Source organism: Heterodontus francisci, chromosome 17, assembly GCF_036365525.1.
Source record: "Heterodontus francisci isolate sHetFra1 chromosome 17, sHetFra1.hap1, whole genome shotgun sequence".
NCBI lineage: Eukaryota > Metazoa > Chordata > Chondrichthyes > Heterodontiformes > Heterodontidae > Heterodontus > Heterodontus francisci.
Genome location: NC_090387.1, coordinates 37,960,674 through 37,977,570, shown reverse-complemented (window position 1 = coordinate 37,977,570; position 16,897 = coordinate 37,960,674).

Sequence of the window (16,897 nt, the reverse complement as noted above, 5' to 3'; positions counted from 1 at the left end):
TGAACTCCATCTGCCACTTCTCAGCCCAGCTCTGCATCCTGTCAATGTCCCGTTGCAACCTACAACAGCCTTCCACACTATCCACAACTCCAGCAACCTTCGTGTTATCGGCAAACTTGCTAACCCAGCCTTCCACTTCCTCATCCAAGTCATTTATAAAAATCACAAAGAGCAGAGGTCCCAGAACAGATCCTTGTGGAACACCACTGGTCACCGAGCTCCATGCTGAATACTTTCCATCTACTACCACCCTCTGACTTCTATGGGCCAGCCAATTTTGTATCCAGACAGCCAACTTTCCCTGAATCCCATGCCTCCTTACTTTCTGAATGAGCCTACCGTGGGGAACCTTATCAAACGCCTTGCTAAAATCCATATACAACACATCCACTGCTCTTCCTTCATCAATGTGTTTTGTCACATCTTCAAAGAATTCAATAAGGCTTGTGAGGCATGACCTGCCCCTCACAAAGCCATGCTGACTGTCTCTAATCAAACCATGCTTTTCCAAATAATCATAAATCCTGTCTCTCAGAATCCTCTCCAATAATTTGCCCACTACCGACGTAAGACTGACTGGTCTATAATTCCCAGGGTTATCCCTATTCCCTTTCTTGAACAAGGGAACAACATTTGCCACCCTCCAATCATCCGGTACTACTCCAGTGGACAGTGAAGACACAAAGATCATCGCCAAAGGCGCAGCAATCTCTTCCCTCGCTTCCCGTAATATCCTTGGGTATATCCCGTCTGGCCCCGGGGACTTATCTGTCCTCATATCATTCAAAATATCCAGCACATCCTCCCTCTTAACCTCTTGTCATTGGCTGTGGCAGTCTGTAGACTTGGAGGGTCCCCAGTCGCAGGCAGTTTTCATTTGATGTTTTCTGGGGATAGAGAGAGAGAGAGAGGGAGAGACAGGGGAGCAGCAGCCTTCTGTGCTGCTGTACACTCAATTACTCTTTGTCAGCTTGTCTGTGTAACAAAACTTCCAGTTTCTTCAGAGAAGAACAGACAGTTAAATGGTTCTCTCACTCCCCTTTGTTTTTAATGAGGTCCAAAGTCAAACCCAAAACATCTTAGGTGGGGTTGGCAGTGTTTACCGTCTGGAGGGACGTCTCCATTTATGAATGCCTCGAGATGGTTTGGAATTTCCCGCTAACAGGCTGATCAGGCTAATCTACGCAGATAGCCGAAGCATTGTTCTGGCTGGGCTTCTTGTTGGACCTTTTTTCTCCAGTTCAATCACCTGGTATTTCAAATGTAAATTGCAGTGGCCATCTTGGCTTCCAATTTTTTAAAGGTTGAGTTTGCTGGCAACGCAACCAATAGGTGGCGCAGTACTGGCACATGGGTAAATGCAGCCTCATGCACTGAAACATCACTGTCTGCGACGTCTCAGGCAACTGCCAGTAATAAAGATGGCACTGCTCAATTTGTTACAAAAAGCAAACACAGTCTTCAACCCAAATCCCTACAGTGGCTGCGATCGCTGCCTCCATCCCATCCCCAACAGTACCCCACTCCCTCTGCCATCGTGCTTCTCTTCGCTGCTCCCTCCTACGCCTGTCTGCTCGCTCCCTGCTTCTCCCCCCCTCGGCCACTCGCTCCCCGCCTTGCCGCTGCCTTCCCTCAGCCACTTGTTACCGCCCTTGCCGCTTCTCCACCTCGGCCACTCGCTCCCCACTCCCGGCCCCCCAGCCATTCGCTCCAGGCCTCGTCGTTTCCCTCTTTTTGGCCACTCGCTTCCGCGTCGCCCATCGCCCCTTAACCGCTCACTCCCTGTCTTGCCACTTCAGTGGCTTGTTCCCTGCCCGATGCTGCTTCTTCGGGTGGTGTGGTGGGGAGCAAACGGCTGACGGAGTGGAAGGGCGAGGGCGGGAGCAAGTTGCTGAGGAGGGAAGCAGCGAGGCCTTAAGCGAGCAGCCGGGGGTGGGCGGGGGCTGGGGGGAGAAGCGGTGAGGGTGGGAACAAGTGGCTGAGGGGGAGGAAGTGGTCAGGGTGGGAGCAAGTGGCTGAGGGGGGGGAAGCGGCAACGTGGGAGCGAGTGACAGAGGGAAGGCAGCAGTGAGCAGGGATGGAACGAGAAATTGAAAGCATGATTGAAGCGGGGATGGCGGGAGGGAGTGTGGTACTGTTCAGTGGAATGGAGGCGGCGATCGTGACTATTGAGGGGGTCATTGCATGGTGACGTCATACTAGCAAGCTGGCAAATATTCGCATGCACTGATAATGTCCACGATCGCTCTGCGCATGCTCTGCGTTGTCAGGAGTCACTTTGTTTTTTAAAAGTTAACTTGTAGGATTTTTCCATGAAGAGTCTAAAGTAAGTTTCCAACCTATGAAATTAATATTTCCCATTTGGCATATAAGGTTTTCCTGCCAATCGCACTTTTATTTTTGAGCCTATGTTGAAGTTCAGTTCGTGCAGTCATTCTTTTCTATTGATGTTCATATAGTTTTGGTCTTCTTATTCAAGAGGGATATACTTGCAGTGGCAGCAGTTCAGAGAAGGTTCACTAGGCAGGCTTGAGGGGTCAAATGGCTTACTCCTGCTACTATTTCTTATGTCCTTGTATTCCATCCTTGACAAAGAAATGCTGCAGTCAGTGAGGATTTCTCTGAATATATGCCATCCTGATGGTCTGCTCCATGTTGTTCAGAATCCATTGGTACCAGGGCCGCCTCCTCAGCCTCATCAAGGCATAGCCCTACCTGAATAGCAAAATTGTGAAGGGCACAACATCTCTATTCTGGATATCCAATTTGCAGCATATGTAAAATCCCCTCCCAGTCAGTCCAGGCAGCAAAAGTGCACTTGCAAAGTAAGAAATAGGAGGAGTAGGTCGCTTCCAGTGTCCCTGACAACCATGTAAGCAGGAAGTGTATCCATCTGCAGCTACTGGCTTCCCGCATTACGGAGCTGGAGCTGCGGGTGGATTCACTGTGGAGCATCCGTGATGCTGAGATCATCGTGGATAGCACGTTTAGCGAGGTGGTCACACCGCAGGCAAATGCTGCAAAGGCAGGAGTAGAGGAAGGCAGGTGGTGCAGGAATCCCCTGCGGCCATCCTCCTCTCTAACAGATATACTGCTTTGGATAGTGTTGGGGGAGATGGCTCAGGGGAAAGCAGCAAGAGCCAAGTTCATGGCACCAGTAGAGTGGCAGGGCTACAGTGCTAGGGGATTCAATCGTAAGGGGAACAGGTGTTTCTGCGGCCGCAAAAAGGACTCAGGATGGTATGTTGTCTCCCTGGTGCTAGGGTCAAGGATGTCTCTGAGCGGCTGCAGGGCATTCTGAGGGGGGAGGGCGAGCAGCCAGTTGTCGTGGTACATATCGGTACCACCGACGTAGGTATAAAAAAGGCTTGAGGTCCTACAATTTGAATATAGGGAGTTAGGAGGAAAATTAAAAAGTAGGACCTCAAATGTAGCAATCTCAGGATTACTACCAGTGCCACGTACTAGCGTGAGCAGAAATAGCAGGATTTATCAGACGAATGTGTGGCTGGAGAAATGGTGTAGGGGGAGGGATTCAGATTCCTGGGACATTGGGACCAGTTCTGGGGAAGGTGGGACCAGTACAAGCTGGATGGGTTGCATCTGGGCAGGACCGGGACCAATTTCCTCGGGGTTGGGGGGAGGAGTGGTGTTTGCAAGTGCTGTTGGAGAGAGTTTAAACTAGACTGGCAGGGGGATGGGAATCTGAGCAGGGACAGGGAAACGAGAAGAGAAATGAAAGGCAGAAAGTGAAGAAGCAAACGTGGAAGGCGGAGAAAACAAGGGCGAGAAACAAATGGGGTCATAATGCAAAATAATGCTAAGATGACTAACAAAATTAAAAAGACAAGTTTAAAGGCATTGTGTCTTTATGTGCAGAGCATTCGCAATAAGGTAGACGAATTAACAGCGCAAATAGATATAGACGGTTATGATATAGTAGCGATTACGGAGACATGGCTGCAAGGTGACCAAGGATGGGAACTGAACATCCAGGGGTATTCAATATTTAGGAAGGACAGGCAAAAAGGGAAAGGAGGAGGGGTAGCATTGTTAGTAAAGGAGGAAATAGTGCAATAGTGAGGAAGGATATTGGCTTGGAAAATCATGATGTGGAATCTGTATGGGTGGAGCAAAGAAACACCAAGGGGCAGAAAACATTGTTGAGGGCTGCCTATAGCCTTCCAGTAGTGGAAATGTAAGGGATGGCATTAAACAGGAAATTAGAGACGCATGCAATAAGGGTACAACTGTAATCATGGGTGACTTTAATCTACATATAGATTGGTCAAATCAAATTAGCAATAATATTTGGAGGAGGATTCCCTGGAGTGTGTACATGATGGTTTTTTAGACCATTACGTTGAGGAACCAACTAGAGAACAGGCTATCCTAGGACTGGGTATTGTGCAATGTGAAAGGATTAATTAACAATCGTGTTGTGCGGGGTCCCTTGGGGAGGAGCGACCATAACATGATAGAATTCTTCATTAAAATGGAGAGTGAAGTAGTGGAATCTGAAACTAGGGTCCTGAATCTAAATAAAGGAAACTATGAAGGTATGAGGCGCGTGTTGGCTTTGGTAGATTGGGGAACTTGACTAAAAAGATTGACGGTGGAAAGGCAATGGATAGTATTTAAAGAACATGTGCATGAATTACAACAATTATTTATTTCTGTCTGGCGCAAAAATAAAACTGGAAAGGTGGCTCAACCGTGGCTTACAAAAGAAATTAGGGATGGTATTAGATCCAAAGAGGAGGCATATAAAATTGCCAGGAAAATCAGCAAGTCTGAGGATTGGGAGCAGTTTAGAATTCAGCAAAGGAGGACAAAGAGGTTGATTAAGCGAGAGAAAATAGAGAATGAGAGTAAACTTGCGGGGAACATAAAAACTGACTGTAAAAACTTCCATAAATATGTGAAGACAAATGTAGGTCCCTTACAGTCAGAAACGGGGGAAATTATAATGGGAAACAAAGAATTGGCAGAGCAATTAAACACATACTTCGGATCTGTCTTCACAAAGGAGGACACAAATAACCTCCCTGAAATGTTAAGGAACGAAGGGTCTAATGAGAGGGAGGAACTGAAGGAAATCAGTATGAACAAAAAAATTGTGCTAGAGAAATTAATGGAGTTAAAGGCTGGCAAATCCCCAGGGCCTGATAATCTACATCCCAGAGTACTAAAGGAAGTGGCCCTGGAAACAGTGCACACATTGGTGGTCATCTTCCAAAATTCTGTAGACTCTGGAGCAGTTCCTACAGATTGGAGGGTGGCAAATGTAACACCACTATTTAAAAAAGGAAGGAGAGAAAGAACAGGGAACTACAGACCAGTTAGCCTTACCTCAGTAGTGGGGAAAATGCTACAGTCTATTATAAAGGATGTGATAACAGAACACCTGGAAAGCATAAACGGGATTGGGCAAAGTCAGCATGGGTTTATGAATGGGAAATCATGCTTAACAAATCTACTGGAGTTTTTTGAGGATGCAACTAGTAGAACAGATAAGGGAGAACCAGTGGTATGGTGTATTTGGATTTTCAGAAGGCTTTTGATAAGGTCCAACATAAGAGGTTAGTGTGCAAAATTAAAGCACATGGGATTGGGGGTAATATATTGGCATGGATTGAGAATTGGTTGACAGACAGGAAACAGAAAGTAGGAATAAACGGGTCTTTTTCCAGGTGGCAGGCAGTGACTAGTGGGGTACCACAAGGATCAGTGCTTGGGCCCCAGCTATTCACAATATATATTAATGACTTGGGTGAGAGAACTACATGTAACATTTCCAAATTTGCAGATGACACAAAGCTGGGGGGGAAATGTGAGCTGTGAGGAGGATACAAAGATGCTCCAATGTGACTTGGACAAGTTGGGTGAGTGGGCAAATGCATGGCAGATGCAGTACAAGGTGGATAAATGTTAGGTTATCCACTTTGGTTATACAAACAGAAAGGCATATTATTATCTGAATGGTGATAGATTGGGAAAGGGGGAGGTGCAACGAGACCTGGGTGTCCTTGTACATCAGTTGCTGAAAATAAGTATTCAGGTGCAGCAAGCAATTGCGAGTGGTATGTTGGCCTTCATTGCAAGAGGATTTGAGTACAGGAGTAAGGATGTATTACTGCAGTTATACAGGGCCTTGGTGAGACCACATCTGGAGTATTGTGTGCAGTTTTGGTCTCCTTATCTGAGGAAGGATGTTCTCGACATGGAGGGAGTGCAGAGAAGATTTACTAGGCTGATTCCTGGGATGGCAGGATTGACATTTGAGGAGAGATTGGGTTGACTAGGCCTATATTCACTTGGGCTTAGAAGAATGAGAGGGAATCTCATAGAAACCTATAAAATTCTAACAGGACTAGACAGGCTAGATGCAGGGAGGATGTTCCCGATGGTTGGGGAGTCTAGAACCACGGGTTGCAGTCTCAGGATACGGGGTATGCCATTTAGAACCAAGATGAAGAGAAATTTCTTCACTCAGAGTGTCATGAACCTGTGGAATTCTCTACCACAGAAGGCAGTGGAGGCCAAGTCATCAAATATATTCAAGAAAGAGATAGATATATTTCTTAATGTCAAAGGGATCAAGGGATATGGGGAGAAATTGGGAACAGGATACTGAATTAGATGATCAGCCATGATCTTTTTGAATGGCGGAGCAGGGCCGAATGGCCTACTCCTCCTATGTTTCTATTTGGCACTTTGAGCCTGCTCCACCATTCAATACGATAATGGCTGATCTTCTATCTCAACTACAACTTCTTGCACTATCCCCATATCCCTTAATATCCACACTTGCAGTATCCTTCTTGATCATGAGCCTTGTAGCCTCAGCACTGCACTCTAGTGCTCTTCTGCTGCTATTTAGCCATGGGAGTAGGGGCTATTCTCTGAAGAGGTCAGGCAGGGCTGAGTGTCAAAGGATGAAAATATGGAAGTGTCTACATATCAGGCAGATGCACCTCCAGGCTGGGGAGGCGGTGGCGTAGTGGTGATGTCACTAGGCTAATAATCCAGAGGCCCGGGCTAATGTCCCGGGGACACCGGTTCAAATCCCACCACGGCAGCCAGTGGAATTTGAATTCAATTATTTAATAAAAATCTGGAATTGAGGAACTATCATTGATTGTCATAAAAACCCATCTGGATCACTAATGTCATTAAGGGAAGGACATTTGCCATCCTTACCTGGTTGAGGCTGCATGTGACTGCAGAACCACAGCAATGTGGTTGACTCTTAACTGCCCTCTGAAATGGCCTAGCAAGCTGCTCGTTGTCAAGGGCAAGTGGGGATGGGCAACAAATGCTGGCCTGCCAACGACACCCACATTCCGTGAAAGAATAGAAAAAAGTGGCATCATGCACTATTTGGGTATTGAGGGAATGGAATAATTTCCTGTTCCCATAGCGGAGTGGATATTTTGTGATTATGTGGATGCCATTGCTTGCACCATGAACCATGGGGACGCCAGATACCCAATAAAACGGTATGACCCTTTCTGCTGGAGTTCCAACAGTTATGAATTGAGCTGCTCTGTTGTAAAGACTGTCAGTGACCCATGACTGCATGCCCCTATTGCTCCTTGACTGATGTTGCAGAGATATCCTGTGGCTGCCTGAAATGACCTTATGCCATAGAAGTTGATGTAGCCATTGAATCATACAAGTAGATGAGCATGGCTTCAGGTCTTCCTATAGCACATCTCAAAGAGGTCCTCATTTGATCTGTGATACCCGTATACTCTTTAAGGGGTGGGTATTCTTTATGAATGGTAGCTAACTCTCTTTTCCTCCATTCTGTACTGCTGCTGCTCCTTTTCCTCCTCCAGCTCGACAGTGGTAGAGTGGTATGCCCATTGGGAAAGCCACAGTTTCTCCTGTGATGGTGAGTGGAGGAGGGGATGAAAACCTTTCAGTGGGCTACTTCAGAAAAAATATGCTAAACAGAGGTTCAAAAAGCTTTCCCAAGTTGCAGCAATCACTGTAGAATGTTTCCAGACTCTTCAATCTCACAAGCGCATCACCTGGGCCTTGATCAGCTGATTGTCACTTAACTCAGTCTAATTTACCCCAAGTACAATAGTAGTGCAAACCTAGAAAACTTGGAGATGCCACACTATTGGCTTTCACTTTTAAAAATAAATGAAGCCATGTTGACTGTTTTGTCTGGAAATCAAATTAGGACCATGGCACCAAATACTAATCAATAGACCACCAGGGACCAGCCACAGGAATCAGCAGACACATTGCAGGAAGACTCAGAAAGCACAAGAAAACTCGGGAGAAGCATTTTAAAGCACACTCGAGAGGCTGCATGGCATTCTCCTGTTCCTACATCCCCTTCAGATTCCACCTGAAGTTCCTTCCTAAAAATTCCTGTACCTTTCCTAGACAGCAAAGACATTCACTCTTTGGAGTTAATGAAATCCTGAACAACAGTGCACTGCGAGAGATGACTTGTTCACCTTTTCACTTTAGATGGTGGTGTCCAAGAAAGGAAAAGGATAGTTGTCATTCTGTGTCTTACCTGTGGTCTCATTGATTGAATTTTTCTAGCACTGGTTCTGCCACTTCCCTCCACATGCCACTGAGCAGCCTTTCCTTTACAGCATTTCATCCAGGAGTGAATGAAGGGTCGTCTCATTAAAGGATTGTGCTCTTCTTTTCTGTATCACTCCAGTGCCCTATTCCCTTCTCTGGATGCCTCCACCTGCTTCTCCAATGCAAGATATTCTTTAGAAGTGCCAAAACATCTCACAAGCTATTGATTACCTAACAGGCAACTGTCTTACAAAAAGTTCATAGACTCACAGAAAGTTTACAGTACAGAAAGAGGCCACTTGGCCCATCGTGTCTGTGCCAGCTAAAAAACGTTCCATCCATTCTAATCCCACCTTCCAGCATTTGGTCCATAGCCCTGCAGATTACAGCACTTGAGGTGCATATCCAGATTTCTTTTGAATGAGTTGAGAGTTTCTGCCTCAACTATCGTTTCAGTCAGTGAGTTCCAGATCCCCACCACCCTCTGGGTGAAAAAACCTTTCCTCATCTCCCCTCTAATCTTTCAAGCAATCACTTTAAATCTATGCCCCCTCATCACTGACCTCTCTGCTAAGGTAAATAGGCCCTTCACATCCACTCTATCCAGGCCCCTCAAAATTTTATACATTTCAATCAGATCTCCCCTCAGCCTTCTTTGTTCCAAGGAGAATAATCCCAGCCTATCCAATCTTTCCTCAAAGCGGCATTTTTCCAGTCCTGGTAACATCCTCGTAAATCTCCTCTGTACCCTCTCTAGTGCAATTACATCCTTTCTGTAATGAGGTGACCAGAACTGCACACAGCACTCAATTTATACAGTTCCAGCATAACCTCCCTGCTCTTATATTCTATACCTCGATTAATAAAGGAAAGGATTTCATCTGTCTTCTTAACCACCTGATGGACCTGTCCTACTACCTTCAGGGATCTGTGGACATTCACTCCAAAGTCCCTCACTTCCTCTACAACTCTCAGTATTTTCCCATTAATCGTGTATTCCTTTGCCTTATGTGACTTCCCCAAATGCATACTACTTACTACTTCACGACTTACCCAGGGCCTTCCCAGTGTTCTGTTGCAATTTTCAACCACTTCTTGAAATGTAAAGACTGTAGCAGTCGCTTCCACCTGTGCCACTACATTACTGCGCTGTTACGGGGGAGTTGCACTAAAGAAACGCCAGAGGGTACAGTATTTAAATTTGCAAATTCGCGTCTTAACGGTCATGGATGGTGGAATGTGGGAGTCCTCCCGGCCTAGAGTGCAACACCGGTGTGAATGGCTTCGTGTATTTTCGGAACCATAATATTAAACCCATAATTATAGCTTAAGTTGCACACAACCATTTGATGTATGCGATGTTGGCAATTTCAACATTCAACCAAATTGAAACAGGAGAATACGAAAGTTTTTTTTATGTTTCGGCCAATATTTAATAAATAATAGCATACAAGAAACTGCAGGTGAGTAAATTGTTCGAATGGATTGCCAACTTAATAGAAATTGACAGCAAAGCGGAAGAGGAGGACAAGACCTTTTGGTACACAGAGAGTTAACAAAGTGTGAGGGCGGAGGGATTTCCCTGAGCCTAGCGAAGTGCTGCTGCAGAAAACGGCAATGCAGTATAATTTGGATAGATACATCCATCCATAACTCCACATATTACTTTAACCTCTCGAATCCTTCTTCACTTAGAACCGCTTTGGATTGTGAGAAGGTGAGTGATTGATAACCATTATAAATATTACTGTTTTGTGCAAAAAAAAGAATCAGAAATCGAACTAACTTGGCTTAGAATTTGGAAAAGTTGGGAATTTATCGCTGATCATAACGTTTTGAAACTTAAATAATACATAAGGTTTATTGAAAACGCTTTTGCACAGAAGTTGATAGAATTCGGAATGATAAAATTAAGAAGTTTACTGTCGACACATCACCATCTTGTGCGAGCAGTCAAGGCTCAGACGGAACCTAATTTTCAGTGCATCAGAGTGCAATCTTTTCAATTAAACACGTTTTAACAATTCTGTTTAACTTGTTAATTTCAATTGGTCAAACAGGCACAGTGTTATAAATAGGCAGTTGCATAGAGAATTATTTTGGAAAAGGAGTAAATTATGTCAGCACGTATTTAAAGATTAGCAGTCTACTATTGTAATTGGAGGGCTTTGAAGTAGTTTTAGCTTTTTCTATGGCTGGAAGTCGTCTTGTATTCTTTTGAAGTATCTTATTGGGAGAGCGTGGAATTTTGCTGAGCATTCTCCTGGGCGGAAGATGTATTTTTTGAAAATTCTAAGATTCCTTGTCCGAGTAAAAAATGCTTTCGTTGCAAATAACTTTGCCAGATGCGATTCGTATTGCACGACAATAATGCCAAGCTCTCGGGTTTTAGAGGGATTTATCAGTCGTCCAGCCATGAGCGCAGTCTCCAAACTGCGAGGCGACCTCACCTGACAGTCCTGCTTGTCCAAATAGACACCTGGTGCCGGCAGCCAATAGATAGACACGCTGCAAGTGGAAACTTGGATAAAAGTTTATTGTTGCATTATTTGAATTCTAAAGCATTTTTATCCCGTTGCATACATCTAGTAGCTTAGCTTGCTCCCCTTCTGTACAGATAAATCAATATTCTAGATCGAGGATACCTTTTGGGAGCGAGCAGGTGTGCGGCGCGCTGCTGGTGCACGTGCTGCCACTAGGTTGCGCGCTCCCGTGGTGAGGAAGAGCTTGCACCAAGACAGACAGCTGTTGTGTCGATGTCCAGGACTTTGTTTTCCGAAAGACTGAGAATCACTTGTTCGCTGAGATCAATAACCGGGCACGAAAATAAGTTGGTATATTTTCTCAATATTCTCCCTATAACAAAAGAGTAAAAGCTGATTGCCCAAAACAGCCCCGAATATAGGTCTGTAAATGCGAAAATCAGCAATGATATTGGAAGTGTAGAGGGTATTATAATCAACCTGCAGATATGCCTAACCTTTCTTTATTCGGATTGTGAGAAAGGAGCCAGGAGAGGGAAGTGTTTATTTCCTAGGGGGGATTCTAGATATTGCCTCTTCACCCATCCCAGATAACTCCCCCGTCTTATTTGCTGCATTTTGTCTCTTATAATGAACATGAGCATTTTATGTTGTGTTGAAAACGCCTTTAAGTAGTAGGCATAGCCATAAGTTGTTATAATGAGTAGCAATATTTTATTTACGTATATAAATTAAGTAATTTTACAGTAATCTCTAGGAGCTACAAGTGTCTGCTGCTGATAATCTCTCAGGAGAGAGGGGCAACATAAAGGAGACACATGACACATGACAAATCCTATCCCTCAAACCCCACACTCTTGCAACCAATGTACATTTTGCATCACATCTTTCCTCTCAAAGAAAAAAAAATACTATTTCAGAGTTTAAAAATAACATACATTTAGGAACTCTGAAATTTAACCCAAACAAAACAGACAACACAAGCAGGCACAACAACAAATAGTTCTTCAATTGAGATGGAAGCTGATGCTGTCTTCCAGATCTGCAATTGTTGCTTGACTACCAGGTATTTCAGGTGTTGGAGTTGTTTCTTTTTTGGAAACCATAGACAGTACAGAGGACAACGGGGGACCTGCGTTTCACAAGAGTCCTCAATCTCAGGAGTTTTGCTTACAGGTGTCCCATCTGCATAAATCAACTGAAGGTGATTTCCTGCAGTATGATGAGCCTCCAACCTGCATATCATCAATTCTAAGACCCACCATATGTGTGCATCTTCCAGCACTCCAAGAACTCTGGCCATGGAGTTTCATCCACACTGTATCACCAGGGTGTATTTCTTGGAAGTGGCTTAGCATCCCTGTCATAGTCATACAGCTGACTTTGTTTCACACCAAGAAGAGCACGAGTGTCTTCCTCAGTTGCACATCTAGACTGTAGTACAAAAGCAAAATACTGCAGATGCTGGAAATGGGAAATAAAAATAGAAAGTTCTGGAAATACTCAGCAGGTCTGGCAGCATCTGTGGTGAGAGAATCAGAGCCAATCTAACAGAACTGGAAACTCTGACTGGACTTCTTGCGTTTTGCAAAAAGTCAATTCATAGTCTTGACGGCATTCTCAGCTTTACCATTGGACTGCGAATAATGAGACGATGAGGCCACATGTCTAAAACTCCAGCTCTTGACAAACACTGCAAATTCATTGGATGCAAATTGTGGACATTGATCTGATACTAGGATGTCTGGTATCCCAAATCTTGCAAACATCTCCAAGTTCTCTCAGAACACTGTGCATCATAACAGAGGTGAGATGGCTACTTCTGTAAAGTTACTGTAATAAACACACGATGAGCCGTACAGCCATATAACTTCCAAAGACCAGCCCCAATCCCGTATTGTAGTAGTGGTCCCTTAACTGGAGAACTCTGATGAGCCAAACAGACGTCATACTTTTTTGTGTATTGTTTACAGCTTTGTTGACATCTTGGGCCAGCAGAGATGGTAAGATTCTATGAATACAGCCTTCTTGGCCCATGTGTGTTGAATGAGCTACTGATGTTAATTCCTAATGCAATGCAGCTGCTAACATTGGTAACTTGATTCCAGGCCATCCTGCCAAACAATAACACGCAGTTGCTTCTGAGCTGGATCATCCACTGCAGCATGATGCAGTTGTTGCCAGCGTGAATCTCCAACTGGAAGGGATTGGCGATGATCAGTTTCTTCCTTCTCGCGTGTAAAATCACAGGTGTTAACATTTAGCAGGTATGCTCTGCTCATTGTTTCGCTAGGACGATCTACTCCCCTATCTTAAGACCCTTTCGGGCAAAACTTTGAGTCTGAACAGCACTCTTTAAAGCCTCTTAGGCATGTTGTTTAGTGGCTTGAGAAGTATTACTTCTAACAAATGATGACCCATTTCAGTGTTCTTCACGTTTTGGCCATAGATGTAAGCTTCAGATTTATCACAGGAGAACACAATCACTAGAAGTGCTTTCTCAATCTGTGCGTATTTCATTTCTGTTGCTGTCAATGGCCTTGATGCATACACAACTGGATGTCTATTCTGCATCAGTGCTGTTTCATGTCCAAATTGAAATGTGTTGCAGAGTGACTTCTTCCTTGAGATTATAGTTCCGAAGAATTGGTGTGCTTTTATTATTGCAATGCCAATTCTTGCAACTTTCTCTAAAACCATTCTGCATCTTTCGGTGTTAAGTCTCCATGCAGTTTCATTATGTCTGACTTAGATAGTGAGCAATTCCAAGTAGTCACTGGATCTCTACTACATCAGTCTGTATCGACATCTCCAAAACCACTTTACCTTTGGCTGGATCCAGATGCAGTCCTCTTCCTGAAGCAACACATCCCTTAAAAGGAACTTCTTGCATAAGAAGTTTCATTTTGCCACTGTTTAACACCGAACCACGATTGTTTCCTCAATGTGGGAAACCTTCTAGATTTTTATCATGGTCTCGAATCATTATTTCAAGTGTTTCTGCAAAACCAACTCCCACAAAATCAAATGTAAAACCTCTATCCCTTGCAGGCCTTCCACCAACTCGTGTCATTCATTGGAAATTTCTGGTACTGAACTGATCCCTAATAGCTTATGATTCCAGCGGTATTTTCAAAAAGGTGTGTAGAATGTTGTAAGATATGACAACAAAGGATGTCCCAGAGGGGTAGAGGACAGAATCAATTTGGCTGAAGCTAAGGAACAAAAAAAGTGCAGTTACGTCGTTCGGTGTTGTCTATAGGCCACCAGCTAGTGGGAATGACATGGAGGAACAGATTTGCAAGGAAATAGCAGGTGCAAAAATTATAGGGTAGTTATAATGGGGGACTTCAATTATCCAAACATAGACTGGGATAATAGTAATGTAAAGGGCAGTGAGAGGCAAGAGTTCCTAGAGTGTGTTCAGGAAAATTTTCGACAACAGTATGTTGCTAGTCCAACGAGAAAGGAGGTACTGCTAGACCTGGTTCTTGGGAATGAGGTGGACCAAGTGGATCTAGTATCAGTAGGAGAGCATTTTGTTAAAATTCATTCATGGGATGTGGGCATCACTGGCTATGCCAGCATTTATTGCCCATCCCTAATTGCCCTTGAGAAGGTGGTGGTGAGCTGCCTTCTTGAACTGCTGCAGTCCATGTGAGGTAGGTATACTCACAATGCTGTTAGGAAGGGAGTTCCAGGATTTTGACCCAGTGACAGTGAAGGAACGGCGATATAGTTCTAAGTTAGGATGTTGTGTGACTTGGACGGGAACTTGCAGGTGGTGATGTTCCCATGCATCTGCTGCTCTTGTCCTTCTAGGTGATAGAGGTCGTGGGTTTGGAAAGTGCTGTCTAAGGAGCCTTGGTGTATTGCTGCAGTGCATCTTGTAGATGGTACACACTGCTGCCACTGTGCGTCGGTGGTGGAGGGAGTGAATGTTTGTGATTGATGTGCTAATCAAGCGGGCTGCTTTGTTCTGGATGGTGTCGAGCTTCTTGAGTGTTGTTGGAGCTGCACCCATCAGGAAAGTGGAGAGTATTCCATCACACTCCTGACTTGTGCCTTGTAGATGGTGGATAGGCTTTGGGGAGTCAGGAGGTGAGTTATTCACCACAGGATTCCTAACCTCTGACCTGCTCTTGTAGCCACGGTATTTGTATGGCTACTCCAGTTCAGTTTCTGGTCAATGGTAGCCCCTAGGATGTTGATAGTGGGGGATTCAGCGATGGTAATGCTGTTGAATGTCAAGGGGAGATGGTTAGATTCTCACTTGTTGGAGATGGTCATTGCCTGGCACTTGTGTGGCGTGAATGTTACTTGCCACTTATCAGCCCAAGCCTGGATATTGTCCAGGTCTTGCTGCATTTCTACACGGACTGCTTCAGTATCTGAGGAGTCAGGAATGGTGCGGAACATTGTGCAATCATCAGCGAACATCCCCACTTCTGACCTTATGATTGAAGGAAGGTCATTGATAAAGCAGCTGAAGTTGTTTGGGATAGGCCACTACCCTGAGGAACTCCAGTGATGTCCTGGAGATTAGATGATTGACCTCCAACAACCACAGCCTTCTTCCTTTGCGCTAGGCATGACTCCAACCAGCGGAGGGTTTTCCCCCTGATTCCCATTGACTCCAGTTTTGCTAGGGCTCCTTGATGCCATACTCGGTCAAATGCTGCCTTGATGTCAAGGGCAGTCACTCTCACCTCACCTTTAGTGGACAGTGATCATTGCATCATAAGGTTTAGGCTGACTATGGAAAAGTGTAATGAGCAATCCAGAGTAAGAATAATTAACTGGGGGAAGGCAAACTTCAATGGGGTAAGAATGGAGCTGGGGCAAATAAATTGGAGTCAAAGGTTGGCAGGAAAACCAGTAGATGAACAACGGGTTACCTTCAAAGAAGTGATAGTTCAGGCACAGTCAAGGTATGTTCCCTCCAAGGGGAAACATAGAACAAACAAATCCAGAGCTCCCTGGATGACAAAAGAGGTTGAGATAAAGATAAAGAAGAAAAAGTGTGCTTATGACAGATGCCAGCTCAAAAATACTATTAAGAACCAGGCTGAATATCGAATCTTTAGAAGGGAAGTGAAAAAGCAAATAAGCAAAGAGAGAGCATGAAAAGAAACTGGCAGCTAGCATTAAAGGAAATCCCACAATTTTCTATAGGCATATAAATAGTAAAAAGGTGGTAAAAGGAGGAGCAGGGCCAATTTGGGACCAGAAAGGGGATATACACATGGAGGCAGAGGGCATAGCTGAGGTATTAAATGAATACTTTGCATCTGTCTTTACCAAGGAAGAAGATGCGACCCAGGCAATGTTGAAAGAGGAGGTAAGGCAAGCACTAGAGGGCTTTAACATTGATAAATAGGCTGCCTGTACCAAGATTGGATAAAGCACCAGGGCTAGTAGAGATGCATCAAAGGATGCTGAGAGAAGTGAGGGTGGAAATCGCAGAGGTACTGGCCATAATTTTTCAGTTTTCCTTAGACTCAGGGGTGGTGCTAGAGGACTGGAAAATTGCAAACTTCACACCCTTGTTCAAAAGAAGTGTGTAAAAGATAAGCCCAGCAGCTACAGGCCAGTCTGTTTAACTTCGGTGGTGGGAAAGCTTCTAGAAAAAATAATTTGGGACAATATCAACAGTCACATGGACAAATGCGAGTTAATTAAGGAAAGCCAGCATGGATTTCTTAAGGGAAAATCATGTTTAGCTAACTTGCTGGTGTTTTTTGAGGAGGTAACAGAGAGTGTTGATGAGGGCAATGCTATTGATGTGGTGTACATGGGCTTTCAAAAGACATTTGATACAGTGCCACACAACAGACTTGTGAGCAAACTTGTAGCTC